The sequence below is a fragment of the Pristiophorus japonicus genome, chromosome 19, assembly GCF_044704955.1.
Source record: "Pristiophorus japonicus isolate sPriJap1 chromosome 19, sPriJap1.hap1, whole genome shotgun sequence".
Taxonomy (NCBI): domain Eukaryota; kingdom Metazoa; phylum Chordata; class Chondrichthyes; family Pristiophoridae; genus Pristiophorus; species Pristiophorus japonicus.
Genome location: NC_091995.1, coordinates 47,419,520 through 47,443,736, shown reverse-complemented (window position 1 = coordinate 47,443,736; position 24,217 = coordinate 47,419,520). Strand labels below are relative to the sequence as shown.

Sequence of the window (24,217 nt, the reverse complement as noted above, 5' to 3'; positions counted from 1 at the left end):
CCTCCACAGGGAGGTGGCCAAGGTCGGGGAGCGCTGGAGAGCGACTTTATTATTCCCCATGGAGTTCAATCATTCAGGGCCATGGTGGCCCATTTGGCCAAACTCACTCGCAGCGGGGACCCGTCCATCCACTTCATGGAGGTGGTGTAGGCAGGAGAAATTAATGGGTGCGACGAGGAAGAGACAGCCAAGCTGCTGCTCTTCTCTCTGGACAGCAAATTGTACCAGGCCCTACCGGCAGAATGCCGGAGGGGATAGCGTACATTTACTGAGGTCCAGAGGGCCGTCCTTGAGGCTATGGGCTTCGATGACGGCAGTCCTTTCGAACGGGTCGAAAGGACAAGGCAGCTCGCAGGGGAAACCCCGCAGACGTTTGCGGACAGGTTGTGGGTGGTATACCACGCAGCCTGTGGGGAGCTCCTCGACCGGGCGAATCTTTCCGCGGTACAGACTGGCCGCTGGCTGAGGATGCTAGTGACAAACTGCTTGCCCCGGCTCAAGGCCAGGGCAGAACTGTGGTTCAATTCCCGGGACCCCAACCTCACCGAGGAAGCAGTGGTCAGGCAACTGGCACTGGTCCAATGGAATGGAGGAGGGGAGGAGGAGAAAACCTCCAAAGGTCGGGTAAATGCAGTAAATCCCAACTCGATTCCCAAAAGGGAATGGCACCAGGAGGGTGGCCACTCGTCTGATAAGGAGGGAGTGTGCTACGGGTGCGGGAAAGCTGGGCATTTTAAAAGGGATTGCAGGAGCCCAGTAAAGAGATATGGGGGGAGAAGTTCTTTAGGAGCCGCCCAGAGTGGGGGAAATGGAGTGAGCTCCTCACCATCCCTTGACGAGATTGTAGCTGCAGTGAGGACAGCACTGGAGGGGACTGGGAAGGTAGCCACAGCAACAGGCAGGGAAGCACCAGCAACCCTGCCAGTACAGAGGCCGTGACTAGCCCAGACCCAGCCTGCCTACCTGTGCCCACTAGAATACGACCCCTGGGGACGACCCTGGGTCAAGATGGAGGTTGAGGGTGTATTGGGTACTTACCTTTTGGACACTGGTGCATCCAGCACGATAGTCCATTCGGAGGACCCCGCAACCTCACCTCTATCAAGCGGGGTGCCGTATCAACTAGTTCGGTTCACAGGTAATGAGAAGGCTGGGTTTTTCTCAGTCCCGCTCGCAGTTCGTTTGGGAGCACTCCAAACACAATGGAAGTGCGTCCTGATGAACTGGGAGCAGGTGGGAAAACGGATCTTGGGGGCTGATTTCATCATCGCTCGCCAGATCCTAGTAGACTTGAGGAATCACTGTCTATGGGGTACAGTGGGCACGGGAGCAGAGGGAGAAGTCATGGTTATTGATAAGAAACAGGGAAAAGGGACTCTGTGTACAATGAAGCCAAAAGTGGATTACGACCTGGAGGTTCTGGTCGGTAACACCCCGGCCAAGTACCGGGCCTATGTGCAAGCAAATCTTGCAGCATTTGCCACCCATAAACACGATTGTGGGAGAGTCACAGGAGTGGAGGTTAGAATAGATGAGGATCCCATGTCCCGCCCGCAAAAGTAGTATAGCTTTCCCCGAGAGGCAGAAGCAGACTTGGAGACAGCTTTGAGCTCGCTTGTCGAGCAGGGTGTTTTGAGACCCATAGCCACCCATGTCAACTCCCCGCTTTGGCCGGTTAGGAAACCGGACAATTCTTGGAGGGCTACGGTGGATTATAGGGTGCTCAATAAAAACATCCCAGCTTGTGCTCCCACAGTAGCGGCGGTTACGGATCTGATAGGGGAAATCCCTGCATCCGCAACCACGTTCACAGTGTTGGACATATCCAACGGGTCCTGGTCTATCCCTGTACGGAGGGAAGACCAGTACAAGTTTGCCTTCACCTTCCGGGAACAGCAGTATACATGGAGCTGCCTCCCACAGGGCTTTCATAATAGTCCCAGCATCTTTCACCAATGCATGGCGAACTGCTTAATAGGCTTCAGCCACCCACACCAGCTGGTCCAGTATGTGGACGACCTGTTGTTGTTCACAGACAGCAGTGAGGAACACGGTCCACTGCTGGCCGAACTGCTGGTCTTATTGAAGGAAGGGGGTTTTAAAGTTAACCCCAAGAAAGCCCAGATAGATCTAGGAGAGGTAAAATTCCTGGGCCTGATGATAAGGGCAGGAGAAAGGGCCATTGATGAGGCTGGAAGAAAGGCAGTGCAGGAACTCCCTGTCCCTAGGGATGTGTCAGGGGTAAGGTCTTTCCTGGGAATCACTGGCTACTGTAGGGACTTCATCGAGGACTATGCAGCCACTGCCGCCCCTCTGCTCAGACTCCTACATAAGGGGGTCGAGTGGGAATGGGACGAGGGCTGTGAGGCAGCATTTGTCCGTCTTAGGAGAGACCTGCAGGTAGCACCAGCCCTCGGGGCAATTGATGGGGGGGAGGAATTCTTCCTGGAGGTGGCAGCCAGTGGTGACAGCTTAAGTGCAGTGTTGCTCCAGGAACAAAACGGTCAGCTGAGACCAGTGGTGTACTCCTCCAGGGTCCTCACGGAGGTAGAAAAGGGATACTCCAATTGTGAGAGGCACTTGCTTGCCACCCACTGGGCAGTAAAGAGAGCTCAGATCTTTACTGGAATATCCCCCATTACACTCCTCACCCATCATACCCCGACGCAGATGCTGTTGGACGGGACAGTGAGCAGTGCTAGAATCACTCGCTGGACCCTCCTCCTCTCCAAAATGACTTTAAAGGTCAAGGGCCTCTGCGAGCCCAGGCTCGCAGCAAATTTAATCTATCCAGGGCAGCCGCATAGATGCTCTGTGGAGGGGGTATGGGACATTAACTTTGGATTTCGGGCAGGGATACACCCCACAAGCCACGAAATCGACGTTGATGGCTCCAGTTCAGTGTCCGCGGGTACAAGACTCACGGGCTGCAGAGTTTGGGATCCCAAGGCAGGAATTGCCTTGGCTCTTAAACTCCCATGCACCCTGAGCGCCCAGTAGGCAGAACTCTCGGCGGTGATGTATGTGGTCACACACCCCGAGGAATTCCCTACCCCACACACGATTTGCTCGGACAGCATGTTCACTTGCAATTCGTGTACAGAGTATCTGGCGATTTGGTCACGCCGGGGGTACACCTCTGCGGATGGGAAGCCCCTTGTGACCAAACCCCTGCTAGAAAAGATCGTGGCTGCAGTGGGAGAAACCGGGGATGTATATATCCATAAGGTAAAGGCCCACTCCAAAACTGAGCCACGGGGGGAAGGTAACCAGCAGGCAGACCTGCTGGCAAGGGAAGGTGCTCGTACAGGTCGCCCATGGGACCCATACGAGACAGGCAGGATAGCAGCAGCAAGAAGCAAGCCCGGGACACAAGGGAGCGTAGGGGCGGCTGCGGCCCCGGACCTTAAAGTAGTCCAGATGGAGGATCCGATCCTGAAGGCTGCCATGGCTGCTATCAAAAAGGGGGAGAAGGCAGAGGGCCCATACAGTGCTGTAGATATTGCTGTGAGGGAAGTTTAAAGGGGACAAATGGGTAGTGCCGCCACAACACCGGAGGGAATTCCTTCAGCTGACCCATGAGGGTCCAGGTGCGGGACACCCTGGGCCGGAATCTACCTGGCAACGGGTAGAAAAGGCAGGGTGGTGGCCAGGCCTCCGGGAAGACGTCCGCAACTTCTGTGCGGGCTGACTGGTTTGCGCTGCAAACAACCCAGACTCTCAGAAAAGGAAGGTGTCTATGGGACACGTCAGGCGGGTAGAGGGGTCATGGCAGTCAATCCAGATCGACCCCTTCCGGCCGCCCAGGGAGGTTATAAATACTGCCTCGTCCTGGTGGATGTGTTTTCCAAGTGGGTGGAAGCCTTCCCTTGCCGAACAGCTACCGCGGTGGGGACTGCAAAAATCCTGGTGAGGGAGGTGTTCTCTCGGTGGGGTCTACCTCAAATCGTGGAGTCCGACCGGGGAAGCCACTTCACCGGCCAGGTGATGCAGGCCACCCTAAAGGTGCTGGGGATAAGAGCCAAATGGCATGTCGCCTACAACCCTCAGTCCTCAGGCCCCGTAGAACGCCTGAACCGGATCCTAAAGGAAAGGCTGCGCAAGGAGACGGGAGACTCACCAAACAAGTGGGTGGAGGTCTTACCGTTGGTCCTCATGGGAATCTGGGCCAGTCAGTCAAAGAGCGCAGGGTACTCACCCCATGAGCTGATGACGGGCCGGATCATGAGAACCCCAGTGCATGTGTTGGCGCCGGTTCTCATCGAAGGGCAACTTCGAGAGGTGAACCGGGACTGCTTCGTCAGGAATCTGTTTGAACAGCTTCAACAGATTCACTGGCAGGCGGCCAACAACATGGGTAAACAGCACCGTGCCAATCGGCTGCTGCTGGAACCCCGCAGTCACCATGATTGGGAGGTGGGCGACCAGGTGATGGTGAGAAGCTTCGCCCGGGTCGGGGTATTTGAACCAATGTATATGGGACCATACAGCATAGTCGACAAGGCTAGCCCTATGGTCTATGCGGTTCGATTGCCTCACCGGGTGAAGTGGTATCACAGTAATCAGTGTAAATTGTTTGACCCCAAAAGAGGTAAAAAAACAGAGGGAACGAGCAAGGGAAGGGAATCAGGCACTGGGGGAAGAACAGGCCCTGGTGGATTTGGAGGCTCCGGAGGAGGGAGCGGGCCCCGAAGCTCTAAAGCCGGGGCTGGTTCACTGCTCCAGTAAGGCTATCCCACCACTGGGTAGTGGTTTCCAGCCCACGAACAGAAGTAGGGAGAAAGGCTCTACCATTAGCAAGGTCCAAGGGGAAGCTGAACCTCCCATGGTGGATCAGCTGGGGCTAACCCAAGAGGTGGAGGAGATAGCATTGCAGCCCATAACGTGGGACTCTGCACTGACAGTAAGGAGGAGTGACAGAGTGCCACAACCCAGGGCGCCGTGGTCCCCTGTTTACTTAGTTCCCCGCCCCAGACCGAGAAGGTGAAAGACAACAGGGAGGGTGCTTTGTTGCGCTCGCAAGGGTCTCCCACCGATTATCCAGGGCTCGGGAGGGCCTTGGAGGGCAGCACCAGACCCATTAAGGGGGACAATACGAGCCCCTCAGCAGAGGGCATCCTGGTCCCCAGGGTATGGTCAGCCGAGTGGTCGACGACACCTGTACAGTGACAGGATATAGCCTGGCCACCCGGGGACGGGTGGCGGTGTGTATATTTTCCCTTCCTGTTTTGTTACTTTGTGTTGTGTGCATATGTGTTTAGGTAAGGCAGTGACGGTTGGGTACAGCATTTTTGTGTTTGGAACATATTAAGTGGGCCGAGCCTGGAGAGGTCTCTCAAGGCAAGGCCATGTTCTTCTTGCCTTTCAGATATCAACACCTCCCTACTGGACGTCAGTGATGCTGGTATCGCTAAGGATCTGCACCGGACACCGAGGGGACACCGAGGACTCCCTGGTTTTCGGATGCTCCGGGCGCAGAGCGCCGACAGTGACCACAGGAGAAGGGACTCTGGCGGCAGATGGCCGGGTCACCTACTCCCACGAGGGGAGATGGCCTGGGTGATTGGGACCGAACTCCACCAAGTACTCCAACCATAAGGACTTTACCTACGGAGAGGCCTCCATCCCCTGCCCGGAGATCACTGTGGCCACTTCCAGAGTGAGAGTGACAGCAGGCAGGAAGGTATGCCTAACTTGCCAAGGGGACAAACCTCTGGGACGGTGGTGGTGGCTCAGAAAGCTCAAGAGGGACATGGGAGACCGACACTCGGACTGGGAACGTCTGGATAATGATACCTACCGAACCATCATGGGGTCATCTGGCGGGGTAACGGTGTGCTGGGAGAAATGGTGGGCGTACAACCAAGGAATTTATTTGTGTATGTGGGGATGCACTCGCGTGTGTTCAGAGGGGTTCTCCATTGCTTTCTACAGGTGGTGGCAGGATGTCGGGGATGGGGTGGTATTGGATCACAGCGGGGAAGCGTGTGTAACCCCCAATCCCCAGATACCAGTAAACGCCGCCGAACTTGTAGTTCGGGAAAGAAAATCCCCACCCACGGCCAAGCCCACCATCCCACACGAGTGCCCGACAACAACCAGGGGGCCGGGGAATGGTTTAGTGTTGGTCCCTACCGAGAAACTACTTTATCAGGGGGTACACTACGCAGTGGCATCAGTGGTGCTAAATCTGACAGAAGTCCGCCTACCTACGTGGTGTTCCTGGGAAACCGAGCTGTTATACCAGGAAACTTACAGCCCTCCTCCAGGCAGTGGATTAGTCTCAAAAACATTTTTACACCATGGAGCAGAAAACTGAAATTCTAGCAGGGGAGATTGCCCAGATTAAACCCCCAGCATGGTGGGATTTGGGCGTATGCCTTAGTAATCGACCAACTCCTGATTGTAGCTTATCTGCTAGTTACACGCTGTAAGCTCAGGAGAAAAAGAAAAAGAAAGCAGTTCCTCAGGCTACTACACAGACAGGAGAGCCGTTGCTAAACACTCAAGGTGTGTAAACAAAGTTTGACCGCGACACTTAGGCGGTTTTATTATTCCCAGGGATGACTGCGTTTTCATACATGGCCCCTGGGGTGTTTGCAGGGCAGGTTTCTTTGTTTTACGGTTAAGACTGAAATGAGACTCAATGTACAATTGCTGCTGTAACCTTAAGTACATATATGTATATTGCTGTCGTATATTGTAACCTGTTGGATTTCTGTGTTTTGTACCGCATTAAAAGGAATTACGATATATAACGACGGGATCAGTTTAGAGTTAAACTGGGGAAAGTTGGGCAATTTGGGAGACCTCGGGTTTTCTCAGCACCCTGAACTTTGACACACTCGAGTGGTGTCTGACTGTGTCAGATGGGGGATTATGTAGGGGAGGACGAAAACCCCCTCATTTTACCCAGAAGGAAAAGGGCTGTGGGATCAGTCTGTGCTGTGAATTGAAATCGATAACAGTTTGACCTTGGCAGAGCAGTGATTGGACGGGGGAGGACACCGGAGGGCCAATGGTGAGACAGAGTCAGCCCGAAATATGGGGCTTTCAAGCCAATGGGAGAGCACTTGCTCGAAAACTGGAACTGACTCACAGCCATTATCGGACTATTGTCTTCCCCATGTTTACACTATGGAAGGAAATTATGCAGATCTTTAGAAAACTAGGGAACCCAAAACAAACCAGGGACCTGCACAATGGCTACAGGAGGCCAACACAACTAACACCTACTCAAACCTTGAGTAGGTTAGAAAAACTGAATTGAAGGAAAATTATGCAGACCTTAGAAACCAGAGAACCCAAAACAACCCAAGGGCCTATACAATGGCTACAGGAGACCAATGCAATCAACACCCACTCAAACCTTGAGTAGGTTAACATCAGTGGAAAAAAAACCCGCAATAATCTAAAACTGCTGCATTTTTCAAAATCACAAAGTCCACCAATGAGAAGAATCGACTTCAGCAGGAGAGGCGGATTGGATAATCTGGCTATAAAAAGGGGTTTCTGACGCAGTGTGTGTGGTTCCCTGCACTCGTCATCCAACAACCACAACCAGCAAGACTCTCGACACTGAAGGAAAACCAGTGTCCGAAGACACCGAAGATAGAAGAAACAAACCACTAGACTGCAGAAGGCACAGTAGTGAGTATAACCTCTGGTACCCAGAACTCCCAACTCAGTTAGGCCAGGAAAGGTGGGAGGTTGGGCATTGTACTGCTAAACTTGTGTAAAGATTTTCATTGTGTCCGTTTAGTGGGATTTAGGGGGATTGTTTTGTTGGTGTATTGCTGTTTGTTGAGATACACCTTGTCAAATAAATTGGAAGCCTAAAGTTCCTCTTGAAATCACCTTGTCTCAGTTCTATTGTATTACATCTCCTGATCGTGAGTCTTATGTCAGAACCGTGTAAGGGAAGCTAAGAGCGCCTCGAAAATGCTCAACTGTATGCCACAGGCTATGGAAGAAGGGGTTAGGAGTGTTTGACACTCACAGGTGCCTCACAGGCTAGGCATAATCTGTGGGGACGCACGAGCCTAAAAACCCCCTTCATAAGCTGTGGGCACAGTCTCTCCAGGGGTGCTCTTGCAGCACTCAGGGTACCTCACAGGCCAGGCATAAGCTGTGAGGGCAGAAGCCCAGAGAGAGACACCCAAGGCACAACAACACTCCCTGAGAAAACCCCTTACACGAGTCTATACTAGCCAATTCACGCCTCCACCATCGAAGTTACCTTTCCTTAAGTTCAGGAACCTAGTCTCTGAATTAACTGTGTCACTCTCCATCTTAATAAAGAATTCTACCATATTATGGTCACTCTTCCCCAAGGGGCTTCGCAAAACAAGATTGCTAATTAGTCCTTTCTCATAACACATCACCCTGTCTAGGATGGCCAGCCCTCTAGTTGGTTCCTCGACATATTGGTCGAGAAAACCATCCCTAATACACTCCAGGAAATCCTCCTCCACCGTATTGCTACCAGTTTGGTTAGCCCAATCAATATGTAGATTAAAGTCGCCCATGATAACTGCTGTACCTTTATTGCACACATCCCCAATTTCTTGTTTGATGCTGTCCCGAACCTCACTACTACTGTTTGGTGGTCTGTACACAACTCCCACTGGAGTTTTCAGTCCTTTGGTATTCCGCAGCTCCACCCATACCGATTCCACATCATCCAAGCTAATGTCCTTCCTTACCATTGCATTAATTTCCTCTTTAACCAGCAACGCTACCCCACCGCCTTTTGCTTTCTGTCTATCCTTCCTGAATGTTGAATACCCCTGGATGTTGAGTTCCCAGCCTTGGTCACCCTGGAGCCATGTCTCAGTGATGCCAATTATATCATAAATGGAGAGAAAGATGGGAAACGGGCGGGACTCGCTGTCGCCCACTTTACCCCATCGCACAGCATCACCAATCCCGAGTGGAACTGCACATGGTGGAAATCTGATCAAAGCAGCAAATGTTGCAAATATGCAGCGGCTCAGTCCGAAACAGCTGGGTAAACTCTGGGAGATCAAACTTCACCAGAACCTGTACGGGTCGCCTCAAAGCTTCATCCTGACGCGAATCGGAAGGTGCAACATAGGTTCCCGGGTCGCTGGCACCCGTTCCCCCTGCGATTAAAATCAATCCCTCCCCCTCTATATTTAATGATTTGTCTCATTGATCGGAAGCTTTAAAAGGTATTCAAGTTCCCAAGTGGTACAATGAAGCTTTTAAAGTGCAGCTTCCCGCCGGCTGGAGTGTGAACTCGAAGCGACCGAGCCACGTTCCTGCAGGAGTCTCGCCGCTGGGCTCCTGGTCACTCGGGGGGTCAGGCCGGGACTGGGATCGCAGTTATACTGACACATCCCGACCTGCAAGCCCGCTGTGCGGGCACACACTGTCATTCCCCCTCCGGCTTACCAGGTTCAACACAGAAGCTGCCCCAATAACTGGGCGGCAATGTCAGGCCGGCTGGACAGTGATGGACACCATCTAATCCAACCAAAGAGAGAGGCGAGGCTGAGAAACAGGATGGAGATTGCAATCCGGCTCCATCGCTTCACTGCCGCACACACTAGCCCGTCTCCCTTTGTGAAACACCTGATGTAACCCACAGGCCTGCCCGCCTCAGTCTAAGATCAGAGGGTGAGTCTGTGGACATTCAGTGGTGCAGCGGGAACCGGCTACTCACCAGACAGGGCCGCTTGCAGGTGGTGGAAGCTCAGTACAAGTGACAGAAACATGCCGTCCCGTCCGCTCGCCGCCTCTCCCAGTTACAGGCCGAGACTGAGCGGTTTGAATGGACCCGAGCCCAGTTTCACTCATATGTGGTCGCTGCAGGAGCTCACGTCCAATCGCAGTAAAACATGTGGATCCGTCACTGGTTGTCAAGGACTGTCCCTGAACCGTGAACATACAATCATAGAATGGTTACAGAACAGACGGAAGCCATTCGGCCCATCGAGCCCGTGCCGGCTCTCTGCAAGAGCACTTCAGCTAGTCCCACTCCCCACCCTCTCTGAGGCCTTCACGTCCTTCACAATTGGACACAGTACTCCAGTTGAATCTGAACCAGTCTTTTATAAAATGTTATCAAAACTTTTGTACTCTATGCCTTCATTTATCAAGCCCATAATCCCGTAAGCTTTTTAACTTCTTTCTCAACCTGCCCTGTCGCCTTCAACGATTTGTGCACATATACCCGCTGATCACTCCATCAATGTACTCCCTTTAGGATCGCACCATTTAGTTTATATATCCTCTCCTCATTCGTTCAACCAAAACATACCATTTCACACTTTTCTATGTTAAATTTCATCTGTCCCATGTCCGCCATTCCACCAGACTGTGTATGTCCTCTTGAAGTCTATCACTATCCTCCTCACTGTTCACGATATTTACAAGTTTTGCGTCACCTGCAAATTTTGAAATTGTGCCATGTACACCCAAGTCTAAGTCATTAATATATATATCAAAAAAGCAGTGGTCCTAGTACCGACCCCTGGGGAACATCACTCTATACCATCCTCCAATCCAATAAACAACCATTCACCACTACTCTCCGTCTTCTGTCATTTAGCCAATTTTGTATCCATGCTGCCAGTGTCCCTTTTATTCCATGGGCTTCACCTTTGCTGGCAATTCTGTTACTTGGCATTTCATCAAATGCCTTTTGGAAGTCCATGTACACCACATCAACCGCAGTGCCCTCATCAACCATCTCTGTTACCTCATCAACAAACTCAATCAGGTTAGTTAAACACTATTTGCCTTTAACAAATCTGTGTTGGATTTCGTTAATTATTCCACATTTGTCCAAGTGACTGTTAATTTTGTCTCGGATTATCATTTCTAAAATCTTCTCCACTACCGAGGTTAAACTGACTGGCCTGTAGTTGCTGGCTTTATCCTTGCACCCTTTTTTGAACGAGGCCTGTTAACATTTCTCCCAGCAAATGCATAACTCTTTTAAAACTAAATTGTACCACTAACTTTTCTAACTTCCCATGTTTCCACTTTCCCATAGACTGCCATGGTCCTGTGGGTGAAAATGACATTTTATCCATGTGCTAGTCTTTGTATCAGGATATCAGCATTTTATAATGTATTTTTACGAATGCGAGCCCTCGGTTTTGTGACACAGATGTGACTGTGGGCCCTGAGGTTGATGCACGCCTGGAGGCTCTTCCTCTTGTAGTTTCACTTCCTCCGAAAGAATTAGTATTCCATTTGTAGAACATCCTCAATGAAAGGTTTTACGGAACTTACCAGTTTCCTGGGACAGAACAATCATTTCATGATCAGTTTAACTGTAAACTTTTTCTTTATTTTTCAGTTATTGTACATTCATACAGAAATAAATTTGATATCAAAGTAAATCCTATTACTCCTCCGATAACCACTGCTCTGAGTTAGCTCCACCAAGTTTCTGCATCCACTTGTCTGAACCATTTATAAAAAATTACATGTTAGATAGAATCTTCAATACAGCAACAGCCATTCGCCTAACTGGTCTATCTGGTGGTTATACTCCATAGGGTTGTTATCCTAATCTAATTACTTCTGTCCACCCAGTGAGTTCCACATTCTCATCAGTCTGCGTGTAAGGTAATGCCTCCAAAATGCTTTGTTTAATCTCTTGTGTGTCGAAGAAAGCAGCCCCAGCCCATTCCAATCTTTGCATCCTCCCAATTCTGATAACATTCTTGCAAATATTTTCTGTCCTTTCCCCAGTGTTTCAATATCCTTTTTGTAGCATGGAGGCCAGAACTGCCCACAATACTCCAAGTCCGGTCTAGCTAAGACGCTGTACAAATTTAACATTACCTCCTTATTTTATGTTCTATTTATTCTGCTAGAAATGAACCGAGTACTTTGTTTGCATTTGTTATGGTCTTATCAGCTTGCGTTGCTACTTTTAACGATTTGTGCATCTGTGTTTCAAGATCACTTAGCTCCTCTACCCCATTTAGTTTGTACATTCCAATGAATAATTCACCTTCTTATTCCTGCTACTAAAATGAACGACCTCAATATTCGAATCTTCCCTTCCCTTCCTTGACTTCTCTGTCTCCATTTCTGGGAATAGGCTATCGACAAACATTCATTATAAGCTCACTGTCTCCCACAGCTACCTGGACTACACTTCCTCCCACCCTGCTTCCTGTAAGGACTCCAGACCATTCTCCCAATTTTTCCATCTCCGTCGCATCTACTGTGAAGATGCCAGCTTCCACATTATTGCTCTGCTATGTCTTCCCTTTTCCTCAACTGAGGATTCCCCTCTACTGTGTCTGTTCCATTTCTCGCACTTCTGCGCTCACCCCTTCCCCTCCCTCTCAGAATCACGACAGGGTTCCCCTTATCCTCACCTTTCACCCTACCAGCCTCCACATTCAACGGATCATCCTTCGCCATTTCTGCCACCTCCAGCGTGATCTCACCAGCAATAATATATTCCCCTCCCCTCCCCTCTCAGCATGCTGAAGGGACCGCTCCCTCTGCGACACCCTGGTCCAATCCACAGTCACCCCTAACATCCCCTCACCTTCCCACAGCACCTTCTCATGCAAGTGCAGGAGATGCAACATCTGCCCTTTTACCTCCTCCATTCCTACTGTCCACGGCGCCAAATACTCCTTCCAGGTGAAGCAGCGATTTACTTGTACTTCTTTCAATTTAGTAGACTGTATTCGCTCCTCGCGATGTGGTCTCGTCTACATTGCGGAGACCAAACACAGATATTGTGACCGCTTTGCAGAACACCTCCATTTAGACTGTAAGCATGACCCCGAGCTTCTGGTTGTCTATCACTTTAATTCTCGCTCTACTCCCGCTCCGACATCTCTGTACTTCGGCTTCCTATGCTTTTCCAATGAAGCTCAATGCATGCTCTAGGAACAGCATCTCTTCCTTCGTTTAGGCACTTTACTACCTTCTGAACTCAACATCGAGTTCAACAATTTCAAACCATAACCTCTGCCCATAATTAGCTCTTTTTCATGCTTTTTTAACACCTGCCCTGTCTCTTTCCCATGGCAGCTGATAATTGTCCTGCCATTCACACCGATCTAAACTAAACTGGGTGGCGGTGTGAGCTGTGAGGAGAATGCTAAAAGCCTGCAGGGTGATTTGGACAGGTTAGGTGATTAGGCAAATGCATGGCAGATGCAGTATAATGTGGATAAATGTGAGGTTATCAACTTTGGGGGCAAAAACACGAAGGCAGAATATTATCTCAATAGCGGCAGATTAGGAAAGGGGGAGGTGCAACGAGATCTGGGTGTCATGGTTCATCAGTCATTGAAAGTTTGCATGCAGGTACAGCAGGCGGTGAAGAAGGCAAATGATATGTTGGCCTTCATAGCTAGGGGATGTGAGTATAGGAGCAGGGAGGTCTTACTGCAATTGTACAGAGCCTTGGTGAGGCCTCACCTGTAATATTGTGTTCAGTTTTGGTCTCCTAATCTGAGGAAGGACGTTCTTGCTATTGAGGGAGTGCAGCGAAGGTTCACCAGACTGCTTCCCGGGATGGCGGGACTGACATATGAGGAGAGACTGGATCAACTGGGCCTTTATACACTGGAGTTTAGAAGGATGAGAGGGGATCTCATAGAAACTTGTAAGATTCTGACGGGACTGGACAGGATAGATGCAGGAAAATGTTCCCGATGTTGGGGAAGTCTAGAGCTAGGGGACATAGTCTAAGGATAAGGGCTAAGCCATTTAGGACTGAGATGAGAAGAAACTTCTTCACTCAGAGAGTTGTTAACCTGTGGAATTCCCTACCGCAGTGAGTTGTTGATGCCAGTTCATTGGATATATTCATGAGGGAGTTAGATACGGCCCTTGCGGCTAAAGGGATCAAGGGGTATGGAGAGAAAGCAGGAACGGGGTTGTAAGGGGTTTTCACAGGGTTGTTGTGCCTTGCGTGTCTCTCTCTGGGCTTCTGCCCTCACAGCTTATGCCTGGCCTGTGAGGTACCCTGAGTGCTGCAAGAGCACCCCTGGAGAGACTGTGTCCACAGCTTATGAAGGGGGTTTTGAGACTCGTGCGTCCCCACAGCTTATGCCTAGCCTGTGAGGCACCTGTGAGTGTCAAACACTCCTAACCCCTTCTTCCCTAGCCTGTGACACACAGTTGAGCGTTTTCGAGGCGCTCCTAGCTTCCCTTACACGGTTCTGACATAAGACTCACGATCAGGAGATGTAATACAATAGAACTGAGACAAGGTGATTCCAAGAGGAACTTTAGGCTTCCAATTTATTTGGCAAGGTGTAACTCAACAAAACAGCAATACACCAACAAAACAATCCCCCTAAATCCCACTAAACGGACACAACGAAAATCTTTACACCAGTTTAGCAGTACAATGCCCAACCTCCCACCTTTCCTGGCCTAACTGAGTTGGGAGTTCTGGGGACCAGAGGTTATACTCACTACTGTGCCTTCTGCAGTCTGGTGGTTTGTTTCTTCTATCTTCAGTGTCTTCGGACACTGGTTTTCCTTCCGTGTCGAGAGGCCTGTGGTTGTGGTTGTTGAATCACCAGGGCAGGGAAAATCATCACTCCTCTATTTCACTACGTCAGAAACCCCTTTTTTTATAGCCAGATTATCCAGTCCGCCTCTCCTGCTGAAGTCGATTCTTCTCATTGGTGGACTTTTGATTTTGAAAAATGCAACAGTTTGAGGTTTTTAGGTTTTTTTCCCCACTGATCTTAACCTACTCAAGGTTTGAGTGGGTGTTGATTGCATTGGCCTCCTGTAGCCATTGTGCTAGTCTGGCCTGAGCCAGATATTTCTATGCCTGATGAAAAAGGTGTTGGAATATGTATGTGGCATTGTTTAAATGCTAATGTTTTCAAGGGGCAAGTTTCGAGGGTATACAGTTCCCAGACAATTTGATTAGTTCCAATGTCCAAACTGGCCCTTTTGATATTGACTCCACCCCTTTTCTTGCAGACCTTTAAAAAAAATCCCAAATTCGATTAAAGTTCATAGTTTCTTCCATGTGCACTTTAGGATTTCAAACTTTCTGGTAGATAGTTCCAAATTAAATTCCCTTTCCTATGAGTCCAAACACTGGGGGGGGGGTCTCCATTTGTGTCCCAAAGTTTTCCTTCCATCAGTTTCAATTCACAGCACAGACTGATCCCACAGCCCTTTTCCTTCTGGGTAAAATGAGGGGGTTTTCGTCCTCCCCTACATAATCCCCCATCTGACACAGTCAGACATCACTCGAGTGTGTCAAAGTTCAGGGTGGTGAGAAAACCCTAGGTCTCCCAAATTGCCCAACTTTCCCCAGTTTAACTCTAAACTGATCCCTTCGATATATATCGTAATTCCTTTTAACGCGGTACTAAACACAGAAATCCAACAGGTTACAATACACGACAGCAACATACATATATGTACTTAAGGTTACAGCAGTAATTGTACATTGAGTCTCATTTCGGTCTCAAACGTAAAACAAAGAAACCTGCCCTGCAAACTCCCCAGGAGCCATGTATGAAAACGCAGTCATCCCTGGAAATAACAAAACCGCCTAAGTGTCACGGTCAAGCTTTGTTTACACGCCTTGAGTGTTTAGCAACTGCTCTCCTGGCTGTGTAGTAGCCTGAGGAACTGCGTTTTTTTCTTTTTCTCCTGAGCTTACAGCTTGTAACTAGCAGATAAGCTACAATCAGGAGTTGGCCGATTACTAAGGCATGCGATCCCACCCGGATCCATGCAGGTATGTCTGCCCGTATTCCCAAATCCCACCATGCTGGGGGTTTAATCTGGGCAATCTCCCCTGCTAGAATTTCAGTTTTCTGCTCCATGGTGTAAAAATGTTTTTGAGACAAATCCACTGCCTGGAGGAGGACTGTAAGTTTCTCAGCTAGTGGGGCAATGGGATAGCCAAACTGGGCGACATATTGTTGTAGATGGCTGAGGTTGTTTTGTACCGTGAGGTGAATTGTGGAAGGTTCAGGGATGGGTATGATTCTGGTGTGTGCCACTTGAACCTCTGCCCTGGGTTTAAAGCAAAAGCTGCTGTACGGAATTGGACACCACCTTCCCGGTCCGTGTTCATACCGTTGGGCACATGTGGTGACACAATATGTCCCACCGCCTACATATGCTACCTGTGGAGGCATGTGGTTAGGGGCCATTACCTCCATTGTGCAATTGATAGGCTCTGCCCCAGCAGTGCTGAACCCGCATTGTGGCCTTGCAAAAGCGTTCAAGTGCTGGGGGCACAGGATTACCTGTGCTCCCCTGCTCCGACAACCCGAGAGGTCTGTACCTGTCACAGTGTGCTCCCACATTGTGACATAAGGTGGGACCTCTTGGAATCGAACATGCACCCCTCCACGAATGACTCCCACATTCTCCACTCGGTACAGGGGTGCTGGTCGTGGGGACACCCCCATCACGGGCATCCTGACCACCACACCCATGATGGTATGATTTGACTTTCCACAGTCCACTGGTACCGGGTAGGCTTCCAATGCTACACGAAGTTGGCAAGGACTCAAAACATTATCGTAAGGGTGCAGTGCTGCTAAGTGCTGGTTGCTGATCCAGGAGGGGACCTGTCCCTGTCTCAGATCCTCGAGGTTACTCCGTCCCTCTCCCAGCAACCAGGCCCCATAGAGCACGCACACCTCATTTTGGGCGGCTTGATCGGAGGCGTTTCTATCCTCCCGAATCAAGGCGTTTACAGCCCTGGACTGCGCCTCCAATTGAGAGATAATCTCCTTTAAGTGAACTGTCATTGCCACCTCTTCGTGGAGCGCGGATCCCACTACGGTATTCTCATCCCCCAGGACTTTGCGCAGCTGATTCTTTAACCCATTTATCTGGAGGGCCAGCTGCATGTTATCCAAACTGTTTATGGCAGACGCCCCGGTGTTAAACCCCGTAAGAATGTCATTTAAAGTGCCACGCTTCTGCCTGCCCGGTTCGGCCCTATCCCACTGTTTATACAAGTCTGTCACTTTGACATCTCCGAAGGCCAGTTCGTAGAACTTCCGGAACATCTCCCACAGCAGAGCCTGGTATAACAGCTCGGTTTCCCGGGGACACCACGGAGGTAGGTGGACTTCTGTCAGATTTAGCACCACTGATGTCACCGTGCAGTGTACCCCCTGATAAAATAGTTTATCGGTAGGGACCAACACTAAACCATTCCCCGGCCCCCTGGTTGTTGTCGGGCACTCGTGTGGGATGGTGGGCTTGGCCGTGGGTGGGGGCTTCCTTTCCCGAACTACAAGTTCGGTGGCATTTACTGGTACCCGGGGATTGGGGGTCACACACGCCTCCCCGCTGCGATCCCATACCACCCCATCCCTGACATCCTGCCACCACCTATAAAAAGCAATGGAGACCCCCTCTGAACACACGCGAGTGGATCCCCACATACACAAATTAATTCCTTGGTCGTACGCCCACCATTTCTCCCAGCACACCGTTACCCCGCCGGATGACCCCATGATGGTTCGGTAGGTATCATTATCCAGACGTTCCCAGTCCGAGTGTCGGTCTCTCATTTCCCTCTTGAGCTTTCTGAGCCACCACCACCGTCCCAGAGGTATGTCCCCTCGGCAAGTTAGGCATACCTTCCTGCCTTCTGTCACTCTCACTCTGGAAGTGGCTACAGTGATCTCCGGGCAGGGGATGGAGGCCTCTCCGTAGGTAAAGTCCTTATGGTTGGAGTACTTGGTGGAGTTCGATCCCAACCACCCAGGCCATTTCCCCTCATGGGAGTAGGTGACCCGGCCATCCGCCACCGGAGTCCCTTCTCCTGTGGTCACTGTCGGCACTCTGCCCCCGGAGCATCCGAAAACCAGGGAGTCCTCGGTGTCCCCTCGGTGCCCGGTGCAGATCCTTAGCGATACCAGCATCACTAATGTCCAGTAGGGAGGTGTTGACATCTGAAAGGCAAGAAGAACATGGGCTTGCCTTGAGAGACCTCTCCAGGCTCGGCCCACTTAACATGTTCCAAACACAAAAATGCTGTACCCAACCGTCACTGACTTACCTAAACACATATACACACAACACAAAGTAACAAAACAGGAAGGGAAATATATACACCGCCACCCGTCCCCGGGTGGCCAGGCTATATCCTGTCACTGTACAGGCGTCGTCGACCACTTGGCTGACCGTACCCTGGGGACCAGGATGTCCTCCGCTGAGGGGCTCGTATGGTCCCCCTAAATGAGTCTTGTGCTGCCCTCCAAGGCCGTCCCGAGCCCCGGATGATCGGTGGGAGACCCTTGCTAGCGCAACAGAGCACCCTCCCTGTTGTCTTTCGCCGTATCAGTCTGGGGCGGGAGGCTAAGTAAACAGGGGACCACGGCGCCCTGGGCTGTGGCACTCTGTTACTCCTCCTTACTGTCGGTGCAGAGTCCCACGTTATGGGCTGCAGTGCCATCTCCTCCACCTCTTGGGCTAGCCCCAGCTGATCCACCATGGGAGGTTCAGCTTCCCCTTGAACCTTGCTAATGGTAGAGCCTTTCTCCCTACTTCTGTTAGTGGGCTGGGAACCTCTACCCAGTGGTGGGATAGCCTTACAGGAGCAGTGAACCAGCCCCGGCTGTAGAGCTTCGGGGCCCGCTGCCTCCTCCGGAGCCTCCAAATCCACCGGGGCCTGTTCTTCCCCCAGTGTCTGATTCCCTTCCCTTGCTCGTCCCATCTGTTTTTTACCTCTTTTGGGGTCAAACAATTTACACTGATTAATGTGATACCACTTCACCCGGCGAGGCAGTCGAACCGCATAGACCATAGGGCTAGCCTTGTCGACTATGCTATATGGTCCCATATATAATGCTTCAAAAACCCCGACCCGAGCATAGTTCCTCACCATAACCTGGTCCCCTATCTCCCATTCGTGGTGTTTGCTGGGTTCTAGCAGCAATCGGTTACTCTGATGCTGTCTGCCCATGTTACTAGCAGCCTGCCAGTGAATCTGTTTCAGGTGTTCAAACAGGTTCCTGACAAACCGGTCCCGGTTCACCTCTCGGAGCTGCCCTTCGGTGAGAACCGGCGCCAACACATGCACTGGGGTTCTCATGATCCGGCCCGTCATCAGCTCATGGGGTGAGTACCCTGTGCTCTTTGACTGACTGGCCCGGATTCCCATGAGGACCAACGGTAAGACCTCCACCCACTTGTTCGGTGAGTCTCCCGTCTCCTTGCACATCCTTTCCTTTAGGGTCCGGTTCAGGCGTTCTACGGGGCCTGAGGACTGAGGGTTGTAGGCCACATGCCATTTGGCTCTTATCCCCAGCACCTTTAGGGTGGCCTGCATCACCTGGCCGGTGAAGTGGCTTCCCCGGTCGGCCTCCACGATTTGAGGTAGACCCCACCGAGAGAACACCTCCCTCACCAGGATTTTTGCAGTCCCCACCGCGGTAGCTGTTCGGCAAGGGAAGGCTTCCACCCACTTGGAAAACACATCCACCAGGACAAGGCAGTATTTATAACCTCCCTGGGCGGCCGGTAGGGGTCCGATGTAGTCGATCTGGATCGACTGCCATGGTCCCTCTACCCGCCTGACGTGTCCTATAGACGCCTTCCTTTTCTGAGGGTCTGGATTGTTTGCAGCGCAAACCAGACAGCCCGCACAGAAGTTGCGAACGTCTTCCCGGAGGCCTGGCCACCACCCTGCCTTTTCTACCTGTTGCCAGGTAGATTCTGGCCCAGGGTGTCCCGCACCTGGACCCTCATGGGCCAGCTGAAGGAATTCCTTCCGGTGTTGTGGCGGCACTACCCATTTGTCCCCTTTAAACAACATGCCTTCCCGCACAGCAATATCTACAGCACTGTATGGGCCCTCTGCCTTTTCCCCCCTTTTGATAGCAGCCAAGGCAGCCTTCAGGATCGGATCCTGCATCTGGACTACTTTAAGGTCCAGGGCCACAGCCGCCCCTACGCTCCCTTGTGTCCCTGGCTTGCTTCTTGCTGCTGCTATCCTGCCTGCCTCGTATGGGTCCCATGGGCGACCTGTGCGAGCACCTTCCCTTGCCAGCAGGTCTGCCTGCTGGTTACCTTCCCCCCGTGGCTCAGTTTTGGAGTGGGCCTTTACCTTATGGATATATACATCCCCGGTTTCTCCCACTGCAGCCACGATCTTTTCTAGCAGGGGTTTGGTCACAAGGGGCTTCCCATCCGCAGAGGTGTACCCCCGGCGTGACCAAATCGCCAGATACTCTGTACATGGATTGCAAGTGAACATGCTGTCCGAGCAAATCGTGTATGGGGTATGGAATTCCTCGGGGTGTGTGACCACATACATCACCGCCGAGAGTTCCGCCTGCTGGGCGCTCAGGGTGCATGGGAGTTTAAGAGCCAAGGCAATTCCTGCCTTGGGATCCCAAACTCCGCAGCCCGTGAGTCTTGTACCCGCGGACACTGAACTGGAGCCATCAACATAGATCTCGCGGCCTGTGGGGTGTATCCCTGCCCGAAATCCAAAGTTAATGTCCCATACTCCCTCCACAGAGCATCGATGCGGCTGCCCTGGATAGATTAAATTTGCTGCGAGCCTGGGCTCGCAGAGGCCCTTGACCTTTAAAGTCATTTGGGAGAGGAGGAGGGTCCAGCGAGTGATTCTAGCACTGCTCACTGTCCCGTCCTTAATCCTCCCGTCCAACAGCATCTGCGTCGGGGTATGATGGGTGAGGAGTGTAATGGGGGATATTCCGGTAAAGATCTGAGCTCTCTTTACTGCCCAGTGGGTGGCAAGCAAGTGCCTCTCACAATTGGAGTATCCCTTTTCTACCTCCGTGAGGACCCTGGAGGAGTACACCACTGGTCTCAGCTGACCGTTTCGCTCCTGGAGCAACACTGCACTTAAGCTGTCGCCACTGGCTGCCACCTCCAGGAAGAATTCCTCCCCCCCATCAATTGCCCCTAGGGCTGGTGCTACCTGCAGGTCTCTCTTAAGACGGACAAATGCTGCCTCACAGCCCTCGTCCCATTCCCACTCGACCCCCTTATGTAGGAGTCTGAGCAGAGGGGCGGCAGTGGCTGCATAGTCCTCGATGAAGTCCCTACAGTAGCCAGTGATTCCCAGGAAAGACCTTACCCCCGACACATCCCTAGGGACAGGGAGTTCCTGCACTGCCTTTCTTCTAGCCTCATCAATGGCCCTTTCTCCTGCCCTTATCGTCAGGCCCAGGAATTTTACCTCTCCTAGACCTATCTGGGCTTTCTTGGGGTTAACTTTAAAACCCCCTTCCTTCAGTAAGACCAGCAGTTCGGCCAGCAGTGGACCGTGTTCCTCACTGCTGTCCGTGAACAACAATAGGTCGTCCACATACTGGACCAGCTGGTGTGATTGGCTGAAGCCTTTTAAGCAGTTCGCCATGCATTGGTGAAAGATGCTGGGACTATTATGAAAGCCCTGTGGGAGGCAACTCCATGTATACTGCTGTTCCCGGAAGGTGAAGGCAAACTTGTACTGGTCTTCCCTCCGTACAGGGATAGACCAGAACCCGTTGGATATGTCCAACACTGTGAACGTGGTTGCGGATGCAGGGATTTCCCCGATCAGATCCGCAACCGCCGCTACTGTGGGGGCACACGCTGGGATGTTTTTATTGAGCACCCTATAATCCACCATAGCCCTCCAAGAATTATCCGGTTTCCTAACCGGCCAAAGCGGGGAGTTGACATGGGTGGCTATGGGTCTCAAAACACCCTGCTCGACAAGCGAGCTTAAAGCTGTCTCCAAGTCTGCTTCTGCCTCTCGGGGAAAGCCATACTGCTTTTGCGGGCGCGACATGGGATCCCCATCTATTCGAACCTCCACTCCTGTGACTCTCCCACAGTCGTGTTTATGGGTGGCAAATGCTGCAAGATTTGCTTGCACATAGTCCCGGTACTCGGCCGGGGTGTTACTGACCAGAACCTCCAGGTCGTAACCCCCTTTTGGCTTCATTGTACACAGAGTCCCTTTTCCCTGTTTCTTATCAATAACCATGACTTCTCCCTCTGCTCCCGTGCCCACTGTGCCCCATAGACAGTGATTCCTCAAGTCTACTAGGATCTGGCGAGCGATGATAAAATCAGCCCCCAAGATCCCTTTTCCCACCTGCTCCCAGTTCATCAGGACGCACTTCCATTGTGTTTGGAGTGCTCCTAAACGAACTGCGCGCGGGACTGAGAAAAACCCAGCCTTCTCATTACCTGTGAACCCAACTAGTTGATACGGCACCCCGTTTGATAGAGGTGAGGTTGCGGGGTCCTCCGAATGGACTATCGTGCTGGAAGCACCAGTGTCCAAAAGGTAGGCACCCAATACACCCTCAACCTCCATCTTGACCCAGGGTCGTCCCCAGGGGTCATATTCTAGTGGGCACAGGTATGCAGGCTGGGTCTGGGCTAGTCACGGTCTCTGTACTGGCAGGGTTGCTGGTGCTTCCCTGCCTGTTGCCGTGGCTACCTTCCCAGTCCCCTCTAGCGCTGTCCTCACTGCAGCTACTATCTGGTCAAGGGATAGTGAGGAGCTCACTCCACTTCCCTCACTCTGGGCGGCTCCTGAAGGACTTCTCCCCCCATATCTCTTTACTTGGCTCCTGCAATCCCTTTTAAAATGCCCAGCGTTCCCGCACCCGTAGCACACACCCTCCTTATCAATCGAGCGGCCACCCTCCTGGTGCCATTCCCTTTTGGGAATCGAGTTGGGCTTTACTTCATTTACCCGACCTTTGGAGGTTTTCTCCTCCTCCCCTCCTCCATTCCGTTGGACCAGTGCCAGTTGCCTGACCACTGCTTCCTCGGTGAGGTTGGGGTCCCGGGAATCGAACCACAGTTCTGCCCTGGCCTTGAGCCGGGGCAAGCAGTTTGCCACCAGCATCCTCAGCCAGCGGCCAGTCTGTACCGCGGAAAGATTCGCCCGGTCGAGGAGCTCCCCACAGGCTGCGTGGTATACCACCCACAGCCTGTCCGCAAACGCCTGCGGGGTTTCCCCTGCGAGCTGCCTTGTCCTTTCGACCCGTTCGAAAGGACTGCCGTCATCGAAGCCCATAGCCTCAAGGACGGCCCTCTGGACCTCAGTAAATGTACGCTGTTCCCTCCGGCATTCTGCCGGTAGGGCCTGGTACAATTTGCTGTCCAGAGAGAAGAGCAGCAGCTTGGCTGTCTCTTCCTCGTCGCACCCATTAATTTCCCCTGCCTGCGTCACCTCCATGAAGTGGATAGATGGGTCCCCGCTGCGAGTGAGTTTGGCCAAATGGGCCACCATGGCCCTGAGTGATTGAACTCCATGGGGAATAATAAAGTCGCTCTCCAGCGCTCCCCGACCTTGGGCCACCTGCCTGTGGAGGACCGTACTTGCGCTGCCTGACCGGGCACATCCGCCCTGGTTCAGGATCTTTCTGCGCTGGTCCCTCTACCTCCGGCTGTCCCACCATACCCAGTGCAGCAGACAGTGCCTGGTCGCCTGATCCAGCCTTTAACTGACCCTCTGCTGGAGCCTCACATCCCTGCTGCTGAGCGGGACACATTGATCCTGCCCCCAGCCCTGGGTATGCTACTACCTGCGTGCCCTGCCCCTCCTGGTACCCCACCGGACAAACCACCGGTGCCTCAGGAGGCGGTCGGGCGTCTCTTGCCTTTGGATTCTCCTCTACCCCCCAATACTCTCCTTTGTCCCCTGTGGACCCTCCAGGTCCTATCAGGGCGACCATCCCCTTTGCCTGGGATAAAGCGTGGGTGAGAGTTTTAATCCTCTCCTGGCAGGGACCGTGATCTGCGAACTCACTGCTACTGGCCACTTTATAGGCTGCCTGTACGTCTTTTAATTTATTCTCCAGTTCCCAAATTTTCTGGGTGTGCCGAGAATTCTGTTCCCGGAGGGACCCCTCACTACCCTTGGCCTCAGTGACCTGACACTGAAGATAGTCCCGGCTATTTCGGAAGGTCTCCTCCAACTGCCGGTTCCTTTGCTGCTCCCCAGCTAATTCGGTCAGCAGGTTGTCCCCAACCACAGCCCAGATAGCAGAGAGCTCCTCTGATTTCTGAAGACTCTGTTCCAAGTCCTTCACCCGCTGGTCGAGCTTTCGGACTTGGCGGGTGAAGCAGATAAGCCAGATGGCCTTTTCCACCTTGTGGTTGTGGTCCTTCCCTGCTGTCCACTGAGCAGCAGCATCCACTGGGCGCTCTGCCCGAGTGAGGGCTTGTACCCAAGGTTTGGTGAGGTTCACCTTGCCAAAAATGTATGAGGAAA

At 51.9% G+C, this 24,217-nt stretch overlaps 1 pseudogene; it reads right to left on the bottom strand.

Annotated features, from left to right (window-relative positions):
• Nucleotides 1–9,740, bottom strand: part of LOC139230208 (class I histocompatibility antigen, F10 alpha chain-like) — a 33,335-nt pseudogene extending 23,595 nt beyond the window's left edge.
• Between the last annotated feature and the right edge of the window lie 14,477 nt (nt 9,741–24,217).